The sequence below is a fragment of the Chlorocebus sabaeus genome, chromosome 1 (assembly GCF_047675955.1).
Source record: "Chlorocebus sabaeus isolate Y175 chromosome 1, mChlSab1.0.hap1, whole genome shotgun sequence".
Lineage (NCBI taxonomy): Eukaryota > Metazoa > Chordata > Mammalia > Primates > Cercopithecidae > Chlorocebus > Chlorocebus sabaeus.
The window spans coordinates 79493995-79507146 of NC_132904.1; the positions used below are offsets into that span (position 1 = coordinate 79493995).

The 13152-nt window shown below is 39.5% G+C and overlaps 1 protein-coding gene across 1 annotated transcript in view; it reads right to left on the reverse strand.

The window, feature by feature from the left end:
• Positions 1-13152, reverse strand: part of PRCP (prolylcarboxypeptidase) — an 81552-nt gene that overhangs the window by 67551 nt on the left and 849 nt on the right. The window lies entirely within an intron of this gene.

Sequence of the window (13152 nt, forward strand, 5' to 3'; positions counted from 1 at the left end):
GCTGAGACCACAGGGGCACACCACCATGCCTGGCTAATTTTTGTATTTTTTTTTAAAGACAGGGTCTTGCTTTCTTCCTCATGCTAGTCTCAAACTCCTGGTCTCAAGTTATCCTCCTAGTTCAGCCTCTCAAAGTACTGTAATTATAGGTGTGAACCACCACGCTTGGTTAAACTACATGAATTAAATATAAGCCATGAACTGTAAAACCTTCTATTTCTGAAATATAGAGGCAACATGGTACAAGGGCTGTGATGTTGACAGAGACAGGTTTAAATCCTGGCTCTATCACTTATCAGCTATGCAATCATGCATAAATCACTTCAGCCTCTGAGCCCTTTTTCCTCTATAAAATTGTAGTAATTCCCTACAGGGTAAAAGATAAATGTGCATTTATTCAGTGCCATCACAAGATGAATACAAAACAACCATACTCTGATCAACTGTGTTCTATCCCATACCATCTCAACACCAAGCTACGTTCTTAAAGTCAATGAAAGCTGCAGAGAAGGAATATCCACACCGTGTGTATGTAAATGGAAATAATGACAATATTGATCTCACAGTGTTGGAAGCGCACCTCCAAGGCCATCATCTTTGATGCCCCCATCTCGGTCTTACCGATCTCTTTTCAGTTCCTCCAACATAGCCTGGTCTTTCCTACCTTAGGATCTTGTACATGATATACCTTCTACCTTGACAGAAATCTTTATCATCTCCCTTCTTCTAGTTCACTCCTAATCATCTTTCTGGTCTCTCCTTTAACATCATTGCCATCTACAGGATTCCTTAATACTCCAGACTCAGGACCTCATTATAGACATCTCATACTTCCTTAAAGCATACATCACACTTATAATTACTTATGACTATCTTCTTTCTCAGTAAACTGTAAGCTGCATGAGGCCTATGTTTGCTTTCCCTTTATCCCTAGCTATTAACTCGGAGTATGGCACAAAGGAAGAGTTCAACAAATATTTTTAAATGAATGTATGACTGTGCTGTTTTACTGTGTAACTGTTATATCGACTATCATAGAGTAATACTTCATTGTTATCTGTTGGGGGTCAGAAAACAATACCCCAAAGTATTGATATTATGTCAACTATCATAGGGTGATACTTCATTGTTATCAAAGTATTGTTCCTTGGGAGTACTTTGAACTGAAGAACACTGGAAGAGTCTCAGAAGCAGTCTTCTTCTGGCCCTCTTCTGTCTTTCTCTCTCCTGCTCCTCTTTCTCCACCAAGGCAGGTAATAGAAACTAGGACCCTTCTTCCCGAAAGCCAGTCATGAAGTCTAGAAATATTAAATTTAACCTTCCCCTTCCTTTCTTTGTAGGAGCTGGCTAAAAAGAAATTATCTGACCTACCTTGTCTCATAGTTGATCTTAAGACCTTCATTCCAAAAGGGGTCTGACACTACATCCAGGGAGAAAGAATGCCACACAGAGAGACCAAGAAGAATCAGAACAGATAGACCTTGCTGAGTTTCCCCATTCAGACTATTACCACTAGGATCATTCCCTTTTTGTTCCATCACATTTCTACAGGACTGTCCATTCTTCATCAAACATAAGCCTAAAAATGAAGATTTTTCCCTGAGTTTTTTGGGTCTTCATTTCTGAAGACTCCCATGTCACATAAAACTGTGCTTAAATAAACCTGTTATGCTTTTCTCTTGTTAACCTATATTTTATTATAGGAATGTTGACCACGACCCTTATGATGGGTGAGAAAAAGTATTGCACCTTTCTGCCCATACATATCATACAACCAAATTGCAGGGCTGCTCAGAGAAAGCTTCCAAGGAAATCTGCCTTTAACAAATCTGTTTTCTCCTAACCCATATGGGCAATCTGCACAACATGAGCAGCAGGGAAGATAGCATCGTGGGCTTGACAGAGACACAGCTGCTGCTTCTCTCCAGCCGCAGCACCACAGGGCAACCTGAACTAACATGTATGCCACAGAAAGTAAGGATTTACAAATATACACAGTTAAGTGGCTTCCATTTGCAAATGAAAAACCGAAATCATAAAAAGCTTACTGTAACACTCTAATAATAAATACAGGTGGTACACAATTACCACAAAAGTGGCCTGTAAGGAACATTTTTCTCATTGTGTTCATTCTTCATCCCAGCCCTCACCCATACACAAAACAAAGAAAAAGCAAGATAGGCAGCATTCCCTCCCTTAATCCTTTCTCTGTATATATGTTGGAAGAAGGAAAAGCACAAACTTCTAGCCACAGCTTCCAGACCACCAAAATAAGAAAATTAAAACAGGTAGGTCTGTCTTTACTGACATTCTATCGTGCTCTCCAAAGGATGTGAGACAGCTAGGATTCAAGTTTCCTTACCCTTCCCCTCCTCCATATACACATACCTTCCTTACCTCAGTGCGTAGAAAAATGGGAGAGAAGGAGGGGGAAAGATAGAGATTCATCAGATTTGTGAAAACAATACTTTAGGAAAAACAATGTCACATGTGCTATGGAGAAGTATGGATGTTTACAAAACAGGATTCCTGCTTTAAATGTACAATAAGAGAGGAGTATAAAAGATTATATATAACACAAGGCTAGAACAAGACATGTGCCATAAAAGTATTAAAAAAGATTTGACCAATCACACACTGTCCAGGAGATTTAAAAACGGGCTGGATGCAGTGGCTCCCACCTGTAATCCCAACACTTTGTGAGGTAGAGGTGGAAAGATCACTTGAGGCCAGAAGTTCAAGACCAGCCGGGGCAACATAGCAAGACCCCATTTCTTTAAAAAAAAAAAAAATAGCCAGGCATGGTGGCACATGCCTTTAGTCTCAGCGACTCAAGAGCCTGAGGCAGGAGGTTCACCTGAGCCCAGGAGTTTCAGGCCAAGTCTGCAATGAGCTATGATCACACCACTGCACTGCAGCCTGGGTGACAGAGCAAGACACTGTCTCAAAAAAAAAAAAAAAAAAAAAAAAAAAGAGGAAGAAGAAAGAGGAGGAGGAGGGAAGGAGGAAGGATGGGGAGGAAGAGAAAGAAAGAAGAGGAAGTGAGAAGAAGGAGGAGGAGGAGGAGGAGAATGACACCAGCTCCTGGAGGAGGCAGAGGCAGAAGCAGCAGAGGAAGCTGCAGAAGCAGCCAAAGACCACGCAGCAGCAGGAGCAGCAGAAGCAGAAGAAAAGAAAAAACAGCTCCTGAAGGAGGCAGTGTTAGAGGCAGGGGTTAAAAAATGGAATGGTGTTGATAAAAGGGTAAGACCCATGGGAGAGAGAGATTCCAGGCAAAGGGAACAATGTGGATTAACTCATAGACAGGAAAGAAATGGGCATATGTGGTGAATAGATTAGCAAAATGGAAAGGCAGTTAGGGCCGTAGATTGAAAGGCCTTAAATGCTACAGGATTTTGTTCTTAATAAAGCAAACAATAAAGAGTTGTTGCAGTTTGTGAACAGAACAGTGATTCAACTGGGGAGAGGTGATTTATGTGACAACCCATGGGAGCTGTACTGGAGGGGGAACTGCAGGAAGCTAGGAGGACCAACTGGTTTACTATTCTAGTTGTCAGGGGAGGCAGTAACAGGGGCTGCAACAAGGGGCTTTAATCACTCCCTTGCATGCAATTCTCACTATCCAGGCCTCTCTCACCTTGTTCTCCACTTGGCAAAAAGTGAAATTCACGAACTCCACAACCATATCCAAGAAACTGAATGTAGCTAGAGAAACATACAGCCACATCAAATGGCCTTACTAACTTACATGACAGTTACATCAAATGGCCTTACAAAGTTACAAAAGCTGCCCTGCAATCAAACCGTATGTCCCTAGTGCATTTACTTTCCTTCTCTGCTAGAGGAGCATTTTTGTTCTCTCCCTTTCTCATTCCCGGCTGATGATCTTCCATCTTATTTCACTAGGAAAAGAGAAGCATTCTGAAAAACAGCACACAAGCTCTCACTACCATACCACTTTCTTACCTTCATCTGTGCATATATGATGTGCCTCACCCAGTTTGATTACGGTCAAACTGTTCATGCTCTTGTTTTTTCAACTAGATCCCATTTCCTCTTGCCTAAGATCTCCCACTAGCAATTCTATTTCTTTCTTGTTCCATCACTTTCTCACTCTCTCGGCTCATTTCCCTTAGCATACATTCCATTATTTCTCCCATCTTAAAAATGGGAACCCTCTTCCCCTCCACCTACCACACCATATTTCTGCTCCCCTTCGCGGCAAAATTCCCGTGGTCTCAATACAGCTTCTCCCACTCTCTATTGCATGCACTCCAGTGAGGCTTTCGCCTCCACCCAACCTCCAAGGAAATTGCTGTCAAGGTCACCATAACCTTCACATTGCTAAATCAAGTGGCCAATTCCCAGTCATTTATTTAGGCGCTATTGGTTACCTTCTTATTGAAATGCTTTCTTCATTAAGTAATCAGTGTATCATAGCCTCCTGGTTTTCCCCCTCCAACTGTTCCTTCTCAGTCTCGTTAACTGGTTCCCCATTTCCCTGACTTCTAAATATGCAGTGTTGAGAAGATCACCTTTAAAAGAAAAGGCCATCTTCACTAATTCCTTTGTTGCTCTCTTCAATCTCATGGTTTTACATATCATCTGTATACTGACAGCTTCAAATTTGTATTACTTGCCCCACCTTTTTTCTAAATTCTTGATTCAATATCATTTCTGAAACCAAGTTCCTCTTCTCCTTGCTTCCCCAAACCTACTCCTTCTGCAGCCTTCTCTATCTAAGTAAATGACAACTCCAACCTTCTAACTGCTCAGGCCAAAAACCTTGGAGTCATCTTCGACTCTTTATCTCACACCCTACATCTACTTCATCAACTACACCTCAGCTACACCTTCAAAAATATCTAGAATCTGAGCACTTCTCAGCCTCCACCGCTACCACACTAATCCAAACCACCATCGTCTCTTATCTGAACTTTTGCAACAACCTGGTCTTCCTGTTTTCCCCCTTTCTCCTCCATAGTCTATTCTCAACACAATAGCCAAAGTGTTTCTTAAGACTTATTAATCAGAGTATGTCATTCTTCTGCCCCTAAAGCTCCAAAGGCTTCTCATCTCATTTTGATTTGTGGCCAAATTCCTTACAATGGCCCAGATGTCCTTGCATTATCTGGCTCCCTGAACCTCCTTTCTGTGCTCCTCTATTACTTTCTCCCTTGAGCATGTCCCTCCAGACATACCGTCCTCCCTACAGTTCCTCCCACTGGGCGCACACCTACCTCAAGGTTTTTGCACTTGATCTTCCCTGCCTAGACATTTCCTGTGCCTAGAATGTTTTTCCCCATGCCTAGAATGCTCTTTCCCCAATGCCTCGAATATAGTAGGCACCTAATAAAAAATTTGGTAAATGAATTTAGACACAAATTGAACATTCATTTTCTGTTTTGCTTTTTTCATTTATTATTAATGCATAAACATTTTATCACATTGTCAAAATACTTTAAGACCATAATTTTTTGGGCTAACAATATTCCATTTTACAGACATACTACAAGTTATTTACAGTTTGGGACTGAAAAACCAGGATATTTACAAATGGGATATTTTTGGGTGTTTCTTCCTTTGATATTTCTGTAAGGATATGTACCTCACAGGATTGCTGTAAAGGCTGAATATGAACTAATAAGTGGACACAGAGACATCAGTTTTGTTACTACTGCTTAGATTACAGAGGCATCATGATGTCAATGAAGATCATAGATCTTGAAAGAAACAGATAAAAACGTGACTCACAATATTGTCGTTTAATAGCTTGATTAAGACACTTAACCTCTATGAGCTTCAATTAAACCATCTATTTCAAAAAGTGATCATATTAATAATAATTTTAAAAAGATGTAAAAGAGTTTAGCATAATATTGAGCTCAGAGTAGATAATCAATAAATGTTCATTCATTCGCTTCTCATAAACAATACCTAGGATTTTTTAAATTATGAACCAGAAAGAAAAAATATTTTTACAAAATTATAAATTATCCAATTACATACGTATTTTTAAACAGATTTTAAATACATAATAAAAATTTTCAACATAGAATTATTCTTTTTAATTAACAATTACTCAACACTTACCAAAATTTTCAGTGCTAGATATAAGTTTGAGTATATGCAATTGGAATGGTCAACAAGTACAATTTGAGCTCCTTCAGGATATAATCATCTCTGCCTGGCCAGGACCTAGCCCAGTGCCTGACATATAAAAGACACTGGATCGGCACACTTACCAAAGCACACTTAAGATTACAAAAATCTCTAAATCAATTTTGTTTCTTTTATTATAATAAAGATAGGCAAAATAATTATTTTTAATTACTGAATGATGGTATTAATAAATAAGTTCCTTTTTATCATGTGCTTTAATGTGTATACACAACAGGTCAGTAAACTATTATAATGATGACAAGTTAAGCAAGAAAACATTTTAAAAATTCACCTCACTTCAGGGCTATTTCTTGAAGCAATCTGTGTGTTGGAGTCAGATGAATGCCAAGACATTACAAAATCTTCAGTGCTAGATATAAGTTGGAGTATATGCAATTGGAATGGTCAACAGGTACAATTTGAGCTCCTTCAGGATATAGTCATCTCTGCCTGGCCAGGACCTAGCCCAGTGCCTGACACATAAAAGATACCGGATCAGCACTGAGTAGGTAGGTAGGTGGGTGAGTAGGTGGGTGGGTAAGTGACTGATTGAGTATGGTAGTCATTAGTCCTGTCTGTCTAGGCACTACAAAGCCAAGACTTTTTGTCTCCTTATCCTGTGATTGGGTACAGCCATTTAACCAGTTCTAGCCAAGGAATTGTGAGAAGTGACATAAGTAATTTAATTTCCATTTTGGAGGATTTATATGAGATCTTCCATGTTCTTTTTCCACTGTTAAGTGTTCATGAAAGCATATGCTAAAAAGGAAACCCCGAACAACCACTTAGTCCCTGAGTGAAAGCAGGAGCACAGCCCCCTGCTCATTCAATTGGAAGTTTATGACAGTAAGGGTCATATACTTTGTTAGGTTAAGTGACCGAAATTCATACATTTTACTATAGCAGCAAAACCTAACCTATCCTGGATAATGCAAGCAAGGTAATGACATTCATTTCAGAACTAGAAATTCATCAGAGTTTAATTTCAGAAAAACAAAATGGTACAGATAAGCAGTATAGCTCAGTAAAATAATTTAACCTCTCTATATGATAGTTCTCTTGCTCACCGAGTTTGATGGCACATGCCTGTAATCCTAGCACTTTGGGACACCAAGCTAGGAAGACAGCTTGAGAACAAGAGTTCAAGACCAGCCTGGGCAACATAACGAGATCCCATCTCTACAAAAAGATTCAAAAATTAGCCAGGCATTGCAGTGTACACCTGTAGTCCCAGCTACCCAGGATGCTGAGGTGGAAGAATCACTTGAGCCCAGAGGTTCAAGGCTGTAGTGAGCTATGATCGCATGGCTGCACTCCACCCTGAGTGACAGAGCAAGATCCTGTCTAAAAACAAATAAACAAAAAGGATAGTTCTCTTGCCTACAAAATGGAATAATAGCATCTACCTCACAGAACAGTAATAGGGATTAAATAAGTGAATGTCTATTAAGTACTTAGGATAATATTTAGGGTATTTGAAGCTTTCAATAAATTGTAGTAAATTATTATCATTAATAATGCATTAGACACATTTACACTACATATGTCATTTTACTTTCATCTCTTACTCCTTATTCATTTTAATTTACAGTCAATTTTTTCAATTCATAATATCTTTATTAAGAAGTACCATATTCTGTCAGAACCACATAAAAAAAGTAGAAAGAAGTACCATCCAAGGCACTAGGAACGAAGACAACCAAGATCTACCATCAAGGTGTTCTCCTTACCTATGATGCTCCTTTCTTCTCCAATAGACCCGCAACCAAGCAAACTTCAAAATCATAAACACAATGTTCTATTATATTATAAAACAGATCAACTACGCAATGTTATAAATATTGTAGCAATTGAAGAGGTGACTTACTTTTTAATTTAAAAACACTTTATATGTTATGGGTCTGTGTCCTATTCAAAGTCAAGATAGTAAAGTTGTTTAGGTCCAATTCACCAAAGACAATTAATGTTCTGGCAAAAAACAAAACTTGTACCCGCATTGCCACTGCTCCTAAGGAAGTGCCCAATAAACAGGAGGCACTCAGTGAACAGAATACTAGGTATATCAGAGATTAGCAGATCCAATCCATTTATCTTACAAATTAGTACAATGAGATCTAGAGGGTTAAGCAACTTGCCCAAGAGTATGATGTGAATTACTGGCAGGGTTGATCCTAGAACCCAAACTTTGAAAATGTTTTAAAAGTCTAAATTCTCTAAAGCACAAAGTCCCTGCAATGTGCTGACAGAGGAATATAAACAAGACAGTGAAAAACTTAAAGTTAATTTTTACTGAACTTAGATTTTAGCATTAGTTAGTAAGAAATTTAAAACTCAGCTATCAGAAAGACAGTGTTAGATTTACTATTATTATCAAGAGAAGAAGCTACTTCCAAAAACCTAAAAGGGTAAATTCATTACCACATTTCCCCCTAACACTTTATCAACACTTAAAATAGCATAGAAAGAAAGATAGAAATAGTTTCATATGCTTCTTTTTATGTACAGAATTTTGTGTGAAAAGAATGATTTCACGCAAGAAAAAAGGTTAATTCCTAGGCCACAAGTCTGTTAAAATATTGGTTATTTTAATCCTATTGATTTAAAAAAGTGAAGGGGTTAATTAAAACCATGTACATTAGGAAACGGCAAGATAAAAATGTTTATCATTTATAGTTTACTAAGTGTTATGCACTGTGCTAAATAAGCACTTTACACATACCACCTCTTTTTACAACAAACTTACGGGATAGGTAATATAATTATCTCCATTTTGCTGATTATGAAAATAGGAGCTGCCTCTGAGTAACTTACTCAGGTAGTGGCAGAAACAGAACTTGTTCTCAAACCTGTTTGCCTCTAAGTGATATGCTTTGGGTTTTGTTGTTGTTGTTTATTTTTTTGTAGAGATAGGGTCTCACTATGTTGCCCAACCTGGTCGCTAGCTCCTGGCCTCATGTGATCCTCCCAGCCTCTCAAAATGCTAGGATTTCAGGGGTGAGCCACCACACCCAACACTAAAAGTTGTGCTTTGAACCACCCTCCTATTCAAGCTCTATCAAGTTTCTGACGCTCTATAATTTAGATCAAGGTCAATCCATCATATCTAAGGGGGAGGCTACATGATCACCAAGGCCCCTTCTAAAACTGATTCTGTATCACCAAACACATAAATCGGTTCTGAATTCACATAATATTTCTGACAGGATACTCCAGGCCTAAGGGGAAGGCCATCAGTAGATGAACAGATACGAAGAGGAGAAACGGGAAGAAAAATTTAAAGAAGGAGGAACAAGATCTTTATCAACATGGCCTTCCAAGGTGCCTAACATAGCTAGACATAACATTTTACCAGACATCAGGGCCACTGTGACAAAAGTGGGAAAGGGGAACCTAGAACAGGAATTGAAAGCAGAACTATAAAGGACGTGTGTAAATTTAAATAGCTTAGCCCACTGATGTGATTCCCTCATAGCAGATGAGGAAGGAGCTGCAGGAGCCAGTGACCATGAGCTCAATGCTGGGCCAAAACACAGACTTCTAACAGAAACAATGATCAGCAGTTAAATAGGAATGGCGGGGGTACTAAGTTTTCAGAAGAGCATTTACCACTATTGTCATGCATTTGGATGAGAATGAATTTTCAGGACAGAGTTGTAAAGGAACTAGCATTTGTTCCATTAAGTTGTTTAAATTCCTACCATGTTCTATGCACCATCCATGTGGCTTTCATGTGTTACCACACTGAAATCTGACAACAGCCTTGGTGGATGTGATGATTAATTTTACATGCCAACTTTATAGGCCATGGTGCCCGGCTATTTGGTCAACCATCATTCTAGATGTTTTTGTGAAGGTATTTTTTGGATGAGATTAATATTTAAATCAGCGGACTATAAATCAATGGACTTTACCCTCCATAATTTGGGTGGGCCTTATCTAATCAGTTTAAGGCTTTAATAGAACAAAGTTTGACTTCCCCTGACTTTGGGAGGCCGAGGCAGGTGGATCACTTGAGGTCAGGGGGTCAAGACCAGCCTGGCCAACATGGTAAAACCCTGTCTGTATTTTTAAAACTGCAAAAATTAGCCAGCCATGGTGGCAAGCACCTGTAATCCTAGCTACTTGGGAGGCTAAGGCAGAAGAATTACTTGAACCCGGGAGGCAGAGGCTGCAGTGAGCCGAGATCTCGCCACTGCACCCCAGCCTGGGCAACAGAGCGAAACCCCAACTCAAAAAAAAAAAAAGACTGACTTCTCCTAAGCAAGAAGAAATTCTGCCAGCAGAATGCCTGTGCATCCAAACTGCAAACTCTCCCCTGGGTTTCCAGCCTACCAACCTTACCTGAAGATTTTGGACTTACTAAGCCTCCACAATTGGATGAGCCAATTCCTTAATAAAAATCTCTCTTGTAGAGAGAGAAACACACAGACACACACCCTGACAATATAATAGATATTGCTCCCAATTTTACCACTGAGAAAAATGATGGCCTGACAAGGACCCATTCTCCCTCTTGACTATATCACACACTAAAATGTGTGATTTGGGACTCACATTCTAGCCTGAGGGGCTCAGGTGGGAGGTACAAGGTAATAAGCATGCAACACTGTAACCACAAGCCACACATTCCAGAGAGCCCTTTATGACACTGATACCACACATACTACACATGTACCCAGAGCCTTGATGTGCCCAAGTGATGTACTATCCTTTCTCTGGTCTCCTAATTCAGTTATTTCAGGTAAAAGAAATCAAATATTCCTACCCAAATCAGTATTTGAAGGCTTTGAAAAAGGAGGAAAAAAATAATTAATAAAGAACTAAAGTAAAAGATAAAAAGAAAAATAAAAAATGATTTGTGACAATTAAATGATGGTAGCCTTTGTTTAGGTTCTTTTTGGATAATTATGCATTCACTCTCTCAACAGCTATTTTGTGCTTTATACTTTTTTATAGGCTCTTCTAGGTATTGTAGAGTACTAACTAGCTAGAGGGACACCTACAATATAGAAATGAGCAGGATGAAAAAAGACCAACTAAATTGCCTTAAAAAAGTCAGATTCACAGAAGAGGTGACATTTCTGCAGGAATAGAAGTATGAGTTTAAATAGCGGAGAAGAGGGATGTTATTCCAGACAGAATTTCTGACACAGTAAAAGTCATCTGAGTCTGTTAGGTTGCTAAAAGTGGGAGCTGGGATGGGGGATTATGGCAGAATATCAAGTTGGAACGACCAGCTAGGGTTTCATAGTAAGGAACAATGGATTCCCAAGCCAAGGTGTTTGAATTGTATTTCTAAGGAGCGTAGTGGCCAAGAAAGGAATCTACAACAAAGGAACATAAAGTAGGAACTAAGGTACTAACAAATAATTTGTTCCCTTCCACCCTTTCACTCTTTCACTCTGTCCTTTTCTGCTGATAGTTCTCTTTTTCATCAATCCCAGTGGGATTTTAGAGATCTTCCATTCCAATAGTCCTCTCCCCATTTTACTTTAGCAGTTGAGCTCTGCAAATAGTTGTATATAAAATCCCAGCATATAAAACAGATAAAAGCTGAAAGAGATCCAAGAGGGGGGTATTGGAGCACCTAATTTGGCCTCCACTTCAGCCTTCATCCACTTTCCCTCTGAAACAGCTCCCCAAAGAGCCCTTAATTTTCCTCAGTAAAGTGTGAAACACATTGGTCTTTGTCCCAACCCTCCCAATTTACAAATGAGGGAATTATGCCTAGAGAATTAATTTAAGGGAGTTGCCTGAGAAAAAAGACTATTTCCTGGTATCCCTGGTAAAATTAAAATGTTTTATCTTCCTCATAAACTTGAACTCAAATGTCTGAGTTAAAAATTGTTTCCTGGCTGCACACAGTGGCACACGCCTGCAATCCCAGCCCTTTGGGACATTGCTTGAGCCCAGGAGTTCAAGACCAGCCTAGGCAACATGGCAAAACCCCATCTCTATTTTTAAAAATAAAAAAAAAAAAATTAAATTATTTCTAAGTTATTCTGGAAGTCTATGACATCCCTCTACCACAAATTCCCATTCAAAATTCATATAAGGGCTGGGCTCAGTGGCTCAAGCCTGTAATCCCAACACTTTGGGAGGCTGATGCAGAAGGATTATTGAGTCCACAAGTTTAAGACTAGCCTGGGCAACATAGTGAGCCTTGTCTTTATACAATCAACAACAACAAAATTTCACGTAGGTCTATGACCACATATTATATGAGTGCCTACTTGAGGCCAGATACTCTGCTAGGAACACGTTATCTGCTCTCACTTAACCATCACCACAAACCCCAAGAGATCAAGGAACTAGGCTCAGAGAAGTACTGTAACCTGCCCAAGGTCATAGAGCTAGCAGGGTAGAATCTGGTTCTACCTGACTCCTAAAGCCAAGCTTCAGACCCTTGCACTCTTTCTAATCCCAACCCTTTCCAAATCTTTTCCTATTTTTACACAGGCTTTCAGAAATGCTGAACTGTAAGGATTCCTCGTCATTTCACAGAGGATGTACTTTTCCATCAAGACCTGTGGGGGAATGCCTCATGCTGCAGCCAAGCACAAAGGCATCAAGCCTAAAAAGCTCTAAAATCATGTTACAAACCATAGAAAGGCTAATTCCCAACCCCACCACAAGCTCCTACAACTCCTTTTACAACCATAGGCTACACACGTTCAGTCTTATGGGGAATAGGGATTTCAACAATTCTTAATAATAGGGCTACAAAATCAGCTCTGAGCTGACCCCTTATGAGAGGCTGGTTTTTAGGATGGATAACTATCCAATATTATCTAATAGGTAAAGATACTAGAATTTGTATTTAGGGCTGCCTTGGGGCAAAGCATGACTATCACCGCAGACTAGGTAGCAGAGCTGGCATTTAATAATTTGAATTTGAGGGAAGGTCAAGGGAGTTCGGATTGGGGCACCCTATGGGAGCAGGCGGAGTTGAAGTGACTGCCGTGTCCAATTGCAGAACAGCCTGAATCA